The sequence below is a fragment of the Cyanistes caeruleus genome, chromosome 2 (genome assembly GCF_971803275.1).
Source record: "Cyanistes caeruleus chromosome 2, bCyaCae1.hap1.1, whole genome shotgun sequence".
Lineage (NCBI taxonomy): Eukaryota > Metazoa > Chordata > Aves > Passeriformes > Paridae > Cyanistes > Cyanistes caeruleus.
The window spans coordinates 116,731,943-116,746,430 of NC_141702.1; the positions used below are offsets into that span (position 1 = coordinate 116,731,943).

General features: G+C 42.8%; 1 protein-coding gene and 1 long non-coding RNA gene across 8 annotated transcripts in view; both read right to left on the reverse strand.

Moving 5' to 3' along the window:
* PLCB1 (phospholipase C beta 1) overlaps positions 1-14,488 on the reverse strand; it is a 378,787-nt gene that overhangs the window by 254,422 nt on the left and 109,877 nt on the right. The gene's annotated exons all lie outside the window — the stretch shown is intronic.
* On the reverse strand, positions 6,137-11,966 carry LOC147655162 (uncharacterized). The gene is made up of 4 exons (XR_015282044.1): positions 11,801-11,966; positions 11,329-11,512; positions 11,076-11,220; positions 6,137-10,082 (listed from the first exon to the last, which is right to left on the reverse strand). It is a non-coding gene; the product is annotated as an uncharacterized LOC147655162 (long non-coding RNA).

Consider the following 14,488-nt stretch of genomic DNA (forward strand, 5'->3'; position numbering starts at 1 on the left):
TACTATTCCATTGATGGCACATAGTCTCTCCCCCTCCAAAATTCATAATTAAAGAAGCAGGCTGGGCATATTGACTCTGTTCACTTCAGAAATATCAGAGACATTTCTTTCTTCTGCACTTGCCACCCAGGGACAGGAATCTGCACACTGGCTTTTCCCCCAGGAACAACTCCCAAGGAAACATCAGCAATGCAGGGAATAGATCTCAATGTCCCCTACTGATGATTTGTCTGATTGATTCAGTTTCTGAAGGGGTTTCATGCTCCATCAGAATCCAAGGTAAACTAAACACCAGACGCTATAAAGAAACAGGAAAAACCATTTCCAAAATGGATTTATAAAGGAAACTTTGGAAATAGCCAGAGAGTTAACATTTACTTTGGCTTCATAAACCCTTATGAAGTTTCCCTGGAATACAGAAATGCTCCTTAGGACTGTCTCAGCATGTTTGTGCCTCTGGCAACTGCTGCAGAGCGGGTTTCCCTTCAGGACAGGATGCAGGGATTCCTCCTGACCTGTCCCGTACAAAACCCCACTGCGGGGATAAGGGAAGTGCGGATGCTGTTGGCTGCACACGCTGAGTGCCTGCACTTGGCTCCATAGTTCATTCCTGCTGGGACTCCCTGCAGTGCCTTGAGCCTTTGGGAAGCTTCAGAAGACAGGAAAAAAACCCACATCCTGCATCTTTTGCTGCTTCACAAGTCCAGGAACCAACCCCCACTTGGTAATAAAATGTGTCCTGTGCAGAATCATCACTTCTCCCTTTAGACATGCATGGAGCAGGATCCTATTTCTCTTCTTTCAATCCCAAAATTAGTTTCCAAAATGCTTTAGGTTATTGAAAAAGGGAAAAAAAAAAAAAACCACCAAAACTTGCTTCTGGTACCGGATAGGCAAATAGATGTATTTCTATGGCAGTAATTACCACTCACCACAGACCTTCCTACATCTGCATGGACAGCTCCCTGAGCATGAAGAGATTTTGGTGGGGGGAACCCGATTTGAATTTGTGTCATCTCTATGACTTTTATGTTAGACATGTTAACAATGGTCTGCCATGCATGCAGGTTAACATGTGTCTCTCAAATCACAGAGTCAATATCCCACTCAATGTAAATCTCAAAGTTCAGTGTGCCACGAATTAAATCCTGTAATGACTCCTTAGGATGACCGTACAATCTCTAATGTCAATATCATACTTTAGTCCATGGTTATAATTTGTTCGGTCAATAATTCACCACAGTCTATTAAACTTAGTACTGGCTTCCTCAAAAGCGCTAAAATAAATGCTTAAAAGATTCCCAATGGCATATTTATAGTTATCTATAATTGGCTCTGCAGCATCACAGGAGCACATCACGGAAATTACATAAATAAATCAGACCACGATCTTAATTTCACACTTATTCTCCAAGGATTGGCATAAACAATTGCAAAACCTCCTGTAGTTCTTGATAGCCTTAATCCACAGCCCAGGCTGCAGAGCCAGCAAGACTCCTCGAGTTTTGTTCTCCCTTGACTACATCAAGAGTCTGAGCAGAAGCCGAAGGCCAATTCCCAGCTGAAATTACAGGATAGTTCCTCATTAGAAAATTTCTGATTCCACAGTGTAATTGAGCCCCAGCAAGCAGCTGAGAGCAGTCATGTCTTCGGGATGCAGCTGTCATGGAAAAGGACTGGCTGTGGGACCACACAGAGTTATGGATGATAAAGGGACAGTGTCCCTGCCCTGCAGAACTCCACAGATCCATGGCAGAGGGCTCCTTCCTCTTCAGGTGTAACCTTCTGAGTGACACACAAGTCCTGATCACCAAGTCACAACAAAGCTCTGATTTTCAGGAGAAGGATGACCAGCAAGTGTCAGCTTGGTTACCCTCTATTACCTCACACTTCATTATTAAAAACAAACAAAAAAACCAGAAACCAAGACAAGCATATAGTGCAGAAGTGCTGAATGTTTTCAAAAGCTTGTATCTACCTTTGTGATAGACAAGAGCTCCTTAAGAATTCAAACAACAAGGAGAACAAAAGGGCTGGCTGGCAAATGTTGATGTACAGCAGCTCATGTTATAACACACACTGCTGGACTCCTTTCTCCATCCATATGCCAGGAACATTTGACCTAAGGCAAGGCTTTTTTATTGCAACTTTTGGCAGATCCAGTCAATATCCATTATTTACAATTATGCTTTTGTGTGTGTGTTTCCGCTGCAGTATCTCTGCCTAATTGTCAAGTCCAGATAGGACTTTGCCATATAATTATTCAAAATGCATTTAGTAAGTGATGCAGATGGAAAATACAGAAGGAAAATAATATCAGTATGAAATTACATTCCTAACAGCACTCTGCAATGAATCTCTCTAAAGAGAAGTATATGGTAAGCTAGCACTAAAAACCCTCTACCAGAACCCCTCTTTGCTCATGTTTCTTTCAGTAATTCAACACCTTTTGTTTTCCTGACCTGTAGTGACCGGAGCTGCCTTCACCCACACTGCAAAATCCTACTTCTACCACCCCACAACACAGATCCTGCTTAGGGCCAAAACCTACAACACAGACCCATGCTTTAAACAAAATTCCTGCCTTCCACACCAGGGCGACAGGGCTGGGGGATGGCACCTGGTGTAAAAATGGACCTGCTGCCTCCAAAAGTTACAGTTCCAAAGTTAAACTCAGCTTGATTCACTGCAGCTGAGCAGATTATGGAGTTTCTTTCAGCTGACAAATTTTTGATATTTCAAGAAGGTGATAAATTCACTGTAATCTGATTAAATGTGTCATGAGACAAAATCATCTAATGGCCAGAGGCCCTTTCCCTCTGAATAGCTGGGGGTAGATCAGGCAGGTACCAGTTCAGTATCCAGCTACATCCAAGCTTCTCTCTTCTGCTCCTGGGACAGCAAAGATATTTTCGATGGAAAGGTAGAAGGGAGAGGCAGGGGAGAGTCACAGGAGTTTCAATATCAAACACATGACATATAATACACTCTGTCTGTACTTGCTTTCAGGGCTCTTTGCAAGTAACCACATCTTGATGCCCCCTCCCTTGCTTTCACGCTCCTTTATGTGAGCATCTTCTATAGTGAGTGATGAGAGGAAGCTGCGGGCTGGAATTTGCCAATGCACGGAGCGTGGGAGTTGCTCAATTCCCCCTGGAATAAAAGGTATAAGCACTAGCAGTGCTAATGGAAGATCAGCTAATGGAGGATTCCTCTGAGACATAAGCTTGTCTGAATTATCTATCCTGTTAGGGCTCTTGGAGGACAGAGGACCTTTGGCAAAGCTGCACTTCTAACATCTTTCTAAGCCAGCCAAATTAGTGTAAATGAACAATGGCAGGCCAAAAAAACCTTCAGCAATATAATTTGGCTTTGTGCTAAATATAGTACAGCAGTATGTGTTCTGTTCTGAAGTAGAACTCTAACAAAAAGCAAACAATAACTTCTAAACCCTCTCAACACTTTTCTTTGCACATCCCTATGAAAGATGAGGGATCAGGCATTGCCCAACACCTGAGTTGCAATCCTTCAGCAAAAACAGTGCAGACTGACACACCAATACAAAAAATTTGACTATAACCAAGTGGCAGCAGAGTTCAGCGTCTCATGCACAGTTCATGAAGTGATTATAGGAAGGAAAAATGGAAGGAAAAACCATTCCTCAGCAAGCACAAGAATGGACTTGTGCAGTGATCCCTCAACAAACTCTGGGCCACTTCTGCTTCTCCTAAACTGAACAAGTGATGGAAGGAATTGTCCTCCTCCTCTGCTCACGTGTGTCTCCCCAAAGCCACATCTGAGCAGCTCCTGCAGCCGTGTCACAACCAGGTTGATGTTCCCACTAAACCAGGCTGCAAGACACCTACTCCAGGCTGGGAAAGGAGCAGCTGCACACCCACAGGCTGCCAGCTCTGCTTCAAGCTCAGCTGAGAGCACCCACCAGCCCCTGGCCCTGCCTCCACGGGCAACATAACCTGATGAGCTCAGTCCCACTCCAGTGGGAGAAATGAAAAGTTCACACAATCCAGGGTGAAAAGCACTTGAGCAGGCTCTTGTTGGCATGCTGAGCCAACAGATCTCATAATTCCCTTTCATTTAATTTTTGCTGTTTGCAGATAAGAAGCATTTGTTAAAAAAAAAAAAAAAACAAACAAGATACCAAGAAAGGGTAAAATACTTCTAGGCTTGTTACAGAAAGGCTGAATAGGGAGAAAATGCTAAGGGTCAAAAAGACTAAACTCCCTATCCAGCTCCACTAGCCCTGCCAGCTCTGCCTCCTGATCAACAGCAGCCCATACTGCCACTGGCAGAACTGCTTATATTTGATTTTCTCTCCTCTATCCTTTCCTCTTATTCCTCCAAAGACTCCTCTGTCTTGGCATCCCCTCCTCAGGCTCGCCATCTCCTAACCCTGGTAACCCACCACTTGTCTATTCCAAGCTTTTTGTGCATTAACAAAAGTGACCTCGTGACCTCTTGTAAAAGTCATCTTGACAACATAAAGGGATGGCCAGAAGATAAACACACACTTCCCAGGGCTGCCTGTGGCATCAGCCTGACTGCTAGCATGGGAACTCTTCTTCCCTGAGCTATTCCTGCTCACTCACGTCCTCTGTCCCTGCACAGCACTGGCTGGTGGATCCAGCTGCTGCCTGAAGGGTTTAAGGGTACATTGTGCATAATTTACACATTTCACAGGACTTAAAGTTTGGCCATCCAAGTGCAGGTGGAGACATAGCTGCAGCAGCCAAACAAATCTGCTGGCAGCCCTCACATCATCACAGGAAAATTCTCTGCCAGCAATTTTGGCTACACGGAACCTGGGCTGGAGTCATCTGTGCAAGGCAGGATTTCACAAACGACCCTTCCTGCAAAGAACACCTCCTTCCTCATGCAGTCCCAAACATGCTGTGATTTCAGGTTTGGGATGGTTGCTCTGGCCATAATAACCCCCCATGCCTGAGGTTTATTCAAATGTCATGATTGTCCAGTTAGGTGTAGTGAAGCACAGCTTCTGACTGACCAGCACATTGGAGAAGAGACATAGACAAGGCATTTTGGAAGACCAAACCTGCCCTCTCCCATAGTTTGTACTTTGTGGGGAGTTTGGAGGAAGAGGAAAAGCTGATTTCAGAACATTCACTTGGAAAGCAGGTAGGGCAAGGCAAAAGCAGACTTTATTTAAGAATAAAGATAGTGAAACATTCACTTTTAATGCTGACTGAATGCTTTCTATATGAAGAAAATTAACCCTGTCTTCTTTTTTCTGCCTCTCTAAAGAAGCTCATTTCCTTCCACTTGCTATCTTGCAGAAATAATATGTCTTGACTCATAAAATTTGTCTTTAGTAACCTACAGCAAGCAACAGAACATGTCTGTACTTGGAATTTAAGAAAAAAGGAAACTCTGTCCTCCCACAACCAGGCAAGCCAAAATTATTTAGGGGATAATTTTAATCACAGATGTGTTTAAAAATATATATGAAAACATACTTTTGGTTTGTTTAAACCAATTGTGCATGTCAAGGACCATCAGCTTCAACTCCTCCTAGACTTTGATGGCTTGTTTAGCCACAAGGGAGAGGAGGAAGTTATTTCTTTTTGTGGTAAAAAAGAAAAATAAACAACCTCCTCCACTCCTCCAAGCCCACTCCTCACACACACACACACCAGAAGACCCAAAGTCAAACAAACAATCACCCCAGAGGAAATAAACATTTAAAAAACTAAACAAGCATAAAATTCCTTAAAATGTACCACCTTTAAAGAGAACATTTGGCAACCACTTCAAAATAAACAGGGACATGCAGCCCATATATCTCCTCCCTTTGCAGAAATAAATTGAGGGTTGCTGTGATACTTAAGAGTCCCAACAACAACAAAAAAATAACCAGTGAGGCTTTCGCATGTGTGTGTGCGTGTCTGCAGACCTACAGTGTTGACAGATTCTGCCATCTTCAAAAGATATTAAATGTAATTTGAATTGTAGCTTGGTATTTAAAGTTGTCAAGTCACACCTAAATTTTCCAGAATATCATTTAGTTTACCTGGAAAAATTAATGCTGGTTTGGGTATTCTCCACGTCAGCAAAAAATACACATTCAGGGCATGCACATACACATGACAGACGCATCATGTATGTAACACCTTGTATTTTATTGTTGTGTCCAGTGATCCAAAACGACAACAAAAAAATTTAAACAAGCTTATGTGTTACAAGGTTTTTAGTATCATGCATCTACGCCTTTTTACATGTTCCTGATCCATTTTTTATGCTATTTTAAAACTTTCTCATACAATAGCAAGAAAATTCCTCTCTCAAAACAAGTGAAAAAATCTCTTATGTCATGACGGGACTGCAGAAATTGCGACTTTTAACAAAATGCCAAACATGAGGTTCAAGCTTTGAGAATCTATGAACATCTGAAGGATTCAGCGAAACCAAAGGTAAAAATAACAACAGGAATTGCACCACTGATTTCAAGAGGATCAGGTTCTTATACTGCCTGCCCAAACTTAATTTCTTTTGTGTCAGTCAATTATGCCTTGGCATTCTGCCGTCCTGTTGTGAGCCACAATTTGTAAATTAGTTTTCAAGGTTAAAAAAACGTGCAAGGAAATGAGATTTCCTACTGCCAACCAAACATAAAAAAAGTATTGCAGTAGCTTTCCCAAAAGTGCACACACTGGTCACTCTCCTGATAAGAAAACCTTAGAAATAAATTCTGACAGGTGATTAATTTGCCTTTTAACACAACCCCAGAACAGCCAGGAAAATGCACTGACCCCCCACAAAGCCACGGCTCCAGCAGCAGCACAATGGGGTGCTCCAGAGCAGCCACCCCAAAAATCCTCCTCACCACACAAAAAAGAGCACAAAGCAGGTACAACAGGGATAAATCCAGGCAGTGAATTTCTTCTAAACACAAGGGTCTGTCTGTTCTACAGGATAATCATCATCATCATCATCACTGTCATATGTCTCAGCAGAAATCTGGAGTCATATCTTGCTGTCTGTTTTGCAAACAGAGTTAATGAGAGTCATGTGGATAATGTTTTTCATTAGATTGAGGATATGAGCCTGATTTAACTCCACTGAAATCAATGGCAGGATTTCCATTCATCTTAATGAACCTGAATCAACTTCTGTAACATCAGAATGCAAAACCCTCCGCCCATTCTGCCTCACAGAAATACCTGCTACTTTCACAGGGGTCTTAGGACAAATTTAACCCACTGAAAATCAGTAAAATCAGGTCAGAAGAAAATAATACACAACCAGTGAGGGCATTTTCATATCAAAATACCTTATGTCAGTAGGAAATAGTTGCATTTTTCCCTTACTCTACTTTTTTCAGGGTTATTTACAAATTAAATTGAACATGTAAAATTCAAAAAACCTCAGCAGGTACTGACAGAATTCATGTGCATGCATGGGGTATTGTGCAGAGAACTCCAGGGCAGTGCAGCCTTCCAGGGTCACAGAAAGCCCTGATCATTTAATCAGTGTAAAGAAACTAAAATACAGTATTTGAAAGGAAAAACTAAAGAAACTACCTCCTTTTCCAAGCAGAAACACCTGATTAGTTTCAGGCACTCATTTACAAGAAGGAAAAACACAGGAAACACTTTTCCTCCACACAAGTTCTGCAAATGATAATTTTAACAGGTACACAAACTGGGATTCTGGCTACAAAAATGGACTTCTGTGTTCTCGTGTCACCCTCACTTAAGGGCAGCAAGTGGCAGCATCCCCACAGATAAACCTTTACCAGTTTGTTTTAGAGCTCTTCCTGTTTTCACACTAAATAATGGCCAGGTGATGGGAAGCAGGGAGGGCTGCATCAGACGAAAAGCATGTCAGGAAAAGCTGCAAGGATGGACAAGGTGGTTATTATTTGGTTCAGTGCTGTCTTTGGCTGGGTCCAACACAAACACGCTGCAGGACAGACCCTCCTCAGAAGGACACAGATTACAGGCATGCTCATTTAATTGCTGCCAACTGGATATAGACTGGGAATGAAATTATTTTTTACTTAAATGTTGACTTTACAGCAGCTCTACCACTCTCCCAGCAAATAAATCCTGCCACCTGAAGCAATGTCCTCCCTCCCTGGTTTTCCTCATGGTTAGCAAAGCCATCTATATTATTTTTACTCCTGCTTGTTTTTCTTGCAAACTGTGTGCATAATGCCAACCCCACTCCAGCCCTATGGAAGCTCTGCACTTCAGAAGGACAGAAACAGTACTGAGGGTTACTCATGCAAGTTCAGTTAGGGAAGCTGCTCTAGCTCCTTACCCATCTCCTGAGCACTTGGGGCAATGCATCTCAATACAAGATGCAATTCATCTTGGTCTAGAGTGCTTTGTCAACTTCTCACACTTCTAATTACCTCATTATATGCTTCACTACACCAGTCAAGCCTTTTTCCTTTCTACATCACCTCTTATGGTCCTGTTGCTTATCCTAAGGAACTTTTTTTTTCCACACTTTTTTTCCTACGTGTGAAAAGCAGCACAGGGAAATGAAGTGAACCTGCTTAGTGAACTTCCCCCGCTCTTGCCCGGCTGCATGCCTGAAGGCAGAGGATAATTAGGCACATGCCAGACAGATCACATCTGATGCTTTGCTCTCCCCAGCTGATTGCCTTTCATCAGCACCTTCAGTCATCCTCAGCTTACTTTCTTTTTCAGGTCCCTGTGTGCCTGTCACTTCACAAAGAATTATTTTAGGAAGAAGTATTTGGAGACAGACAGGTTGGAAAGAGATCTGAAAAAGCAGGAAACTGAACACAGAAAGAACAGAGACAGTGACATCAGCCTCCCAATTCTGGGTTCCATGGCTAAGAATAAGTTATACCTGCTACCGTAAGTATGGAAAGGCTCTCTGGAAGGCAGAGACTTAAGCATGCACCAAAGAGACAAAATACTTTTATTTGCTGTTTACCCCACTAAAGGGAATTTAATTCATGAAGAACAGGGTTCTACTGAACACTGTGCTCAGATTTTCTCTACTCTGGATTGAAATACAGGGAAAATGAACCTGCATCTTATGGAAGTGGATTCTGGGCACCAGCTCCAGCAATGAGCCTTCCTGCTCCTTTCAATTTTCACCTCTAACCCAGAGACCTGTTTCATCTTTTGTTCCCCTCCCCACACCTTTCTATACCCCCTGCAAACGAGGCACTGCCAGCAGGAAGACCAGGCTTTGGCTGTGTTCTGCCTCAAGCCTCCCCTCCTGTGACACAGACACTCCTGAGGAATTCACTGCATCTCCAGTTGGGTTGCTCAGCTTTTGGTTTATAAAGCACATGCAAAAATGGCAAGAAAAGAGCTACAACTCCTCTGTCAAATGCAATTAAACTTGTAAGTGCAAGTCAACAACTTATCCCTGAAAAAAGAACAGGAAGGGATTGAACTGAGAAAACTGAAGCCAGCATTTGACAGGGCACACCTTCCAGGAGAGGAGAATACCCAGCTTGCTGGCCCTGTACCACAGAGCTTACCTTGTCAGCTGTTAACACAACCAGCTTTTTATTTCTGTTGACCAGGAAGCACCAACTGAGAACAAAGCAAACACAGGTCTCCACATTGTCACTGGCACAGCGCAATCTCAAAATATATCCAAGGAGCTACAGACAAAAGCCTGGTACATAAATACACACAGCTTGGAACACTGAGCCTATAAAGAACACTGGTTTCAATAAACACCACTGAGTTACTGCACTGTAAGAAGATGCCCACGAAGCTGTAACCTGCTCAGACCAGTCTTCAAGTACACAAATTCAACAAGATCTTGACCAGCTGCTTTCAAACAGGTCAGGTCTAATTTTAAGATTTTTTCATAAGGTGTGTCCCCTATTAGCAGACCGAGGTCTTCTGAAAATGTTGATTTTGGTACTGGTGTGACCCACTGACAGCTACAGCTTGTAAATCCTACCTTCTCTTGTCTAATCTGACATGAGCAGGAGCCTGGGGCTGCGGGCTGCTGTAGGTCTCAATGATGACAGAACTTGGTCTGAAGTTGTTTCATGTCCAGCCAGTGCTGCCGAGCCATCCAGGGAATCTGCCATGAGGGCAAACCTGGGATGCCAGGGATGTTAGGCTGAAAATTCAGTCAAATTTGGGTGCCAAAATCCTCCTGGATTTTCTGAAAGGCAGCTGATGGACTGGGAGGTTCATCAGGCTCAAGGGAGAATTATCTTTTCTCCATTTTTCTCACATTCTGCGTTTGTTTCCACCAAGCACCTCCCATTCCCAGGATTTGTTACTCCTCCACGTCAATGGCACCTATTCCTTCTGTCTTCTGTTTACTCTTTAATCTGCTTTCTTTGGCATTATTTTAGTCATCCAAACAACTTATTTCCTTCCTTTAATAAAAAGTGCCCTTCCTCTCTTATCTACACAGTCCCGAGACACACGGCTCTGAAAACCTGCAAGGTTTGGAGGTAGAGGATTTGTTCTTGCTTTATTTGGGTTTTGTCTTCAATCACCTCTCTCCTGCTCTAAGAAACAGAACTTTTCTGTGGGAGACCAGTATGAACAGATCTCTTGGATTCTTCACACAGAAAAAAACCAAAACAAAACAAAAAACAAAACAAAGAGGAAAGACCAAGAAAAAAAAAAACCAGCAGTTTTTTATATTTGGATGAACTGAACAGCATCGATCTCTAAGATGGGAACCAAAGGACAGCCCAAAGCAGCCCTTCAAATTGGTTACAAATCAAGCCAGCATTAACACAGAAAGGTAGGGGACCAGCAGCATGGGGGAAAATAAAGCAAGTCAGCCATGCCCCAAAGGATGGCTGCTGCCAAGGGAAAAATTCTGTCTCAGAATAAATTACAGAATTTTGATCCCATCCACTGCTTCTAAAGTATTCAACTCATCATTGGGACCAACATTTCAAAAAGGGCTCAGGTAGCTCCCATTTGGGCAAGAAAGGAAATGGCCAAATTTTACACAGATTTGGATATGTAGCAATGAGCTACTCTAACATCTATTAAGAAGACTCTGCTGTTCATTTATATTTCTGCCAATGCTCTGCAGCTCTCCTGAGGTTGCTGACTTAACCTCACCTTTCAGCTATGTCGAATATCCACTCTGTTAACATTCCCAGTTAGCTTCTTCACGGCTCTTCTGCTCCCAGTCTCTCATCCCCAGCCACTGTTCTCCCAGTTGCTGGCATTGCTCTCTCCTTCTCCACTTCACTGCACTCCAACTCTGGAATGGAGCCAAGGTGAGCTGCACACCCATCCCTCCCTATTTCCTTTTTAATAGAGCACAGCCTCTGGTGCTCAGGTAGCAAAATCCTTCCATTATCTCACTGACCTTTTTGCATATTTCAAGAGGATATTTCGAGGCTTGTTGCAAGTAACAGCAGAGTTCAGGAAGGTTTGTGTTGTTTTTCCCACATCCTCACCTCTCCCATCACACGGCCCCTCAGTGAGCACCTCATAATCAATGGATGTGACAGGTCTGACCCAGCCTAGAGCTGATGTGATGTACACCAGCACTGTAGGAGGGAACAGGGGAAAGATGATTTTGATGTATAAAGAATGACTGCTTTGCACTGGAGCAGACTGGGAATGACTTTCTGCTGGTCAAGATCTGGGGCAGAGCAGAAGAAGAGGAACCACCGTACTGGGAATGAAGTGAGAACTGAAGATCACAGGGCTGCCTTTACTTCATGCCAAGCTCTGCAAGTTTCCTTCCTGTGCTCCCAGGGGACCTGAGGTAAGGTGGGCTCTGGCACAAACAGAGGGAAGCAAAGGATGGCAAAAAGAAAGCAAAGGATGGCCACCTTGGTGGGGTCTGCTGGGGAGGGGAAAGAGTGCTTCTGGAAAGTCTGGCGAGGAGGCTCAGAGCCCAAAGATGAATTTTGATGGTCTTCCCTTCTGTCCTTCTGCAGCTGGGCTGGAGAGCCAGACAAGCTCTCCTGGAGCACTCACACCTTAACTCCCACTGACCTGCAGTTGAAGAGGAAGACTGGGTTTATACTTCCATGCCTAGACTAAAACTCAGATTAAGATGAATTTTCTGTCCTTGCTAAATCCCTGGAAGGACCATCACCAGACCATTAACTTTCACTGTTTCAGACTGATTTTAACAGGAGGATAATAATAATAACAGCAGTTTCTTCCATTCCAGACTGCTTTGTTATTTATGAGTTTGCCTGCTTGTTTTCCCAGAATAAGGGCTAAATTCTATGCCTGTTTGGAACTTCATCTACAAATGAAAAAAAAAAGTGCAAAATTTGAAAACAAGAAAATCAAAAGAAGCTGCACATCTCAGTAATTCACAAGAAGACTTTAAACAACAGAGACTTCAATTTTGTGTCAGAATGGAAATTCACCCAGTTTGGGAACATACCTTGAGGCTGAAAATATATGCCAGTAACAACTCTACCAGTTCTATGGAAGTTTTTAGTTCTGCAATGTTAAATATGGCTCTAATTAAAGATTTATCACAACCTGTCCCTTTGCATCTGGTGGCTGTGTACTGCAAAGCTGGAGAAGCACTGCAAAAAATCAAGTAGCTGCTGTAATGCCAGCCATGCTTCCTGTGAGTTCCAAAATATCTTTGGTCATCGAGCTTGCTGTGTAATAAAATACAGGGCTATTTGTATTTCAACCTCCTAATGATCCATTAAATGAGTGTATGGCATGAGGAGGGAAGGGTGTTGTTTTTGCTGTTTATTTTTATAAACATCAATAGGAGCTAGAATATAATTTAAAAAAAAAAGTTTGCCAAATCTTTCATCAGGTTCCAAATGACACTTTTGTGAATTTAAGAAAGGTTATTCTAGTACAGTGGAGTGATTCAGTGCATAAAACTTGTCCTGGGGTAAAAGATGAACATTTTCTGATTTTCTACGTTATTGAAGGCCAAGCAGAAAACAAAACCAGACTCCAAGATAAAATAAACTTTCACCAAAGGACCAGACAAAGCTCCAGTTGCTGATTAATAAAAGGAAGTGCATCAAGAGAACAGAGTTGGCACCTGCTTGCACACACTACAGCTCTCTTGCAGTGGGATCTAACCTTATGTCAAAATAAAAACAACAACAAAATAGCTGCCTTTTAACCTGCAGCAATGGTTCCAAAGACTCCCTGCGCTGCAAGTGAACCAACATGAAATGACTCCTCTCACAAGCACATGGTTGCTAGGAAAACAGCTGTGAAAACCTAGAAGGCTGCAAACAAAACGTTAGAGCAATCAGGGCCATGAGAACACTCAGAAAATCGACCTGTTTCTTAGAAAACCAGGATGAGGAAAAGGCAGCTGTGAGCAGCTGTTTTGGATGCACAAGGCACTTGTATGGATTTCACACGGCACCAGTGGGATGGACTCACAGTCTCCAGGCTCCCACACTCCAAAGGTTTCACTGTGATGCCGTAAGATTTCCATCAGATACTAAGTATTTCTTTTAGAAAATGCCCACCTCTGGATCTTTACAGAGAGAGCTGATTAAGCTTCTCTCCCAAATTGCATTCAGCACTGCATTCTCATCAAATATGTCACAACTGGATTTTGTTATAAATCAATAGGGACTGTAGGGCGCATAATCACATCAAAAAACGGAGAAGAACACAGCCTGCACAGCAGAATCCTGACACAGCAAACCTTTCCATTACAGGCTAAGTCGTGCCTTGGGAAAAGGAGGTGCTTTTCTGGCCAGGGAGGGGACAAAGGTAGACAACTGCCATTTGTATTCAGGACAGCAACAGAGCACAGGGACCCACAAGCGTTCTGGCAGTCCATACGCTATTGGCTGTCCACATTATCCAAAGGCTGTTAAATCAACAACAGAAGGGTTCAGCTGTCCCAGCAGCATCGCTATCACTCTATTTTACAACTCTGCTGTATAAACTACCAGTAAAAAGCATTCACCCTCCCTCCCCCCAAAAAATCCATCCCAGCATATATAGAAATTCCTAGAGCAGTTATGGATCTTTGGGAAGCCCTACATGAGTGGCAAACCTAATGAGAGTTAGTGCTGATTCCCTAAGCTTTTGGCCAGCTTTCACTCACAGGACTCTTCATCCCACTATAAAAGATGAAAAATTCCAAGTGAGATTTGAGAGTGATCAGAGAAAACCCTGCACTAAATGAAAAGAAAGGACAAAAATAGCACATATTTTGGAGATTCACACCTATTGCTTTCCACTTTATTTTGGTTTTCCCTGTGTTTAAACATGGCCTCCCACACTTATTTAACACCTGTTTAAACACTGTTTAATCACTTGATACTCACTGAATGCATTCTTGTTAAGAGGGATTTATGGCACTGACCTGATTAGGCAACAACCATTGGCATTGATAATCATTAGGCTACAATGGCTCCCTGGGAGATGTCCCAGTAAAAGTGGCTGTCTCAATTAAGCACTGCAATTAAGTGGACCATATCTATAGGGTGATCTCACAAGGAGAACAAGGCATTTCAAATGCCTTTTTTTTCTTGTGTTAATACATTTTTAATGTAGAATTG